The sequence below is a fragment of the Ramularia collo-cygni genome (genome assembly GCF_900074925.1).
Source record: "Ramularia collo-cygni strain URUG2 genome assembly, contig: RCC_scaffold14, whole genome shotgun sequence".
Lineage (NCBI taxonomy): Eukaryota > Fungi > Ascomycota > Dothideomycetes > Mycosphaerellales > Mycosphaerellaceae > Ramularia > Ramularia collo-cygni.
In genome coordinates, this window is record NW_019716268.1 from 404,460 (window position 1) to 407,464 (window position 3,005).

A 3,005-nucleotide genomic window follows, 5' to 3' on the forward strand; every position below is an offset into this window, starting at 1 on the left:
GACTTAGAGTTTAAGCTTTTTCTCGGAGTCCTTTGCTTTTTCCGTAACGACTACGGTAACCTTACTCCGCGTATTACTCGGCCCTTAGCCTTCTACGCCGCCGCCTTTAGCCTAATATGTCTTATTAGCATAGCCGGTACGGCTATAGTTAGAGCACTTTAGGTCTAAATAGGCGCCTTCTTTACGCTTGCGTAAAGGCTACTCGCTACTACGGTTAGACTTAGGTTTACGTTCCTTATTACGATTATAGGTATTCTTATATAGTCTGCTACTACTACGGTTATAGTCCTAAGACTTATAATTACCGCGCTTAGTACCCGTAAGCTGTGCGCTCGTACCCTTATCGGCTACTTTAATGCGCCTTACTAGCGCTACTATCTCTACTCTTATTATAGGTATAGAGTATAACTTAATAATCTCCTAACGGAGAGCTAGTCTTAGCTTAGCGAGGAACTAACGCACGAGCTACGCTTACGTGTAGTCTAGTTAACTCTCTAACACTTCTAGTTTAAGGGCGAATTACTTTACCGTTTAATTCTAGCTCTGTCGAACCCTTTCGTACTTAAGCGTAACGCTAAGCGCGCGGTTCGTAGGGTCCCCAACGGTATTACGCACGAACGATTAGAAATCCTCCTACGTATAGCTCGGCGTAAGCGCCTCGATATTATGCTCGTTATACTACGACTCCGCGGCGTCTCCTCCTAGCTACATAACGCTATAGAGGACCTTATTATAGTTACTCTCTAGGCTAGTAGTAGTATTAGCGAAGATTATCTTAAGTTAGCGTAGGAATTCGCGTGCCTCTTTAATAGAATCCCCTAAGAATAGTTTAGGATCCTTTATCTTAGGTCTTACGCCTACTCCGCTACGCATATACGCTACGCTTAAACTCGAGGTGCTTATAGTATCCGGATCTTCCTTATATAAGAGGCGCGTAGGSACGCCGCGAYRGGGTATAGTAGTAGCTACGCCTACGTCGGCGCGGTTACGATTGCGCTTTATTTGTTAGACTTCTAACTAAAGTTAGCGAATCGTTTCTTGCTACTATAGAGCCTGCTTCTCGCCTTTAAGGCGCTGGATTATCTTATTAGCCGTCTCTTCCTTATCGCGTTCGTTTTCTCCGTAATCTATCGTGTCTTCGTCTAGCGTAGGCTATATAGGCTCTACGGTAGCGACTTCTTCGACATCTCCGTAGTTAGGGAGTTCTTCGACGCGTTCTTCTTCGTAGCGCTACTCGGGAGTAGTCGCTTCGCGGGCGGCGCGCCTAGGGGCTATTCCGTTAGGATCTAATAGATCGCTACCCTTAGAGAGGAAGAAGAATTAGAATTRTAAGGGTAAAGATGTAGTAATGTATTAGACACCCGTAATTACTCGATTAGAGATAAGACTAATTCTTGTAGGTTAAATGTGCGCTATACGTAGGAGTTATGTATGCGCTAAGCCTACGCTAAGCAGTTAGGTTATATTATACTCCCTTCTCTAAGGTTAGTTAATCCAGCTACCTCTATTAATCCTGTTATTATAAGGGCTCTTACACGGCCCTTATATTATCTATTAAAACAAACGCTATATAAGGYATAGAAGTAGGCGGTAGTGCTTAAGTACATTTCGTATAACTAATATACTTTATCCGAGTAGTAGTATATAACTATGCTCGTAGGCTACGCTCGTAGGCTACTTACGTAGGGACGTAGCGATAGGGACGTAGTAGTAGCTATAGCCCGTATTAGCGATAGGTAGCGTTAGTAGCGGTAGTAGCTTAAGCGACTACTCGAGTACGACGCGTACGTAGTTATACGGCGAGCTCTCGTAGCGGTAGTAGTATCTAACCTTCTTTAGCACTCTATCCTTCTATTAGTCCGTCTACCGTTAGGTAATAGTAGTAGAAGTTAGCTACTATAGCCTCTACGGACCGACTAAGCTCGCTATATTTCTCTATTGTAATTACACCCCTAACCTAGCGGATAGTATACCTAATATCCCTATAACGTATACCTATCTATTTACTCGCTATAACCTCCTTAACCTCCTAAAGCCTACCTTAATTATTAACTTCTAGTAGTAGTTCCGTATTAGTCTAGTTTAGGAATAGTTCGCCGTCGGCTAGTCGTAATAGGTTAGCGTAAAAGACGTTATAGATTTCTATAGACGTTAGTAGCTCGATTCTATAGATATTAGATCTAATAATCTTTAGAATAGGGAAAGGACCGTAGTTCTTATAGTTAAGCTTCTTACTCGGGCGTCTAGTTTAGATATTACGGGTGTCTAGCTAGACGCGCTCTCCTACCGTAAAGCGTCTAGTAGGTCGCCTACGCGTAACCGCTTTATCGTAGTGCCCTTATATATATCGTAGTTATTCTTAGTAGATAGTATAGAGTGTCTCTATTTATCGAGCGAATTCGTCTATAGAAATTTCTTATACGCGTGCCGCTACGGGTCTAGCCGGTAGGGCCGGTACTAGAGTTACGTATATCCTCGGATATCGGCCTAGTATAGCGAAAAATAGAGTAATATGTCTACCTAGCGTATCGCTAGCGGTGTTATTAGTAGCGAACTCCGCTATTAGTAGCTAGTTAACCTAATTATCCTAGACGTAATTAACGTATGCTCTTAAGTACTACTCTATGCCCTTATTCGTGTTTTTAGACTAGCTATCCGTTTACGGATAGAATGCGGTAGATAGCYGTTATTCGATTCTAAGGCGCTAAAACAGGTAGTACTAAAAAGCGCTAGTCTACTACGTGCCGCGGTTACTATAGCATACGCTAAATAGGCCTACGTCCTTTACTACGTATCTAAGGATTACGTCGGCTACCGTCTCGGCGGTAAGGTCCTTTACTAGCATATAGTGTTTTCGCTTAGTTAGGCGGTACGTAAGAGTAAGAACGTTAGTATAGGTAACGCCGTCGTTAAGACTACGGCTAGGAGGAAGTTCTATAATATAATCGATTGTTACTTCGTTATACGAGCCCTATAGAAGTCGGAGTTGTCGTAGGCTTCCTTAA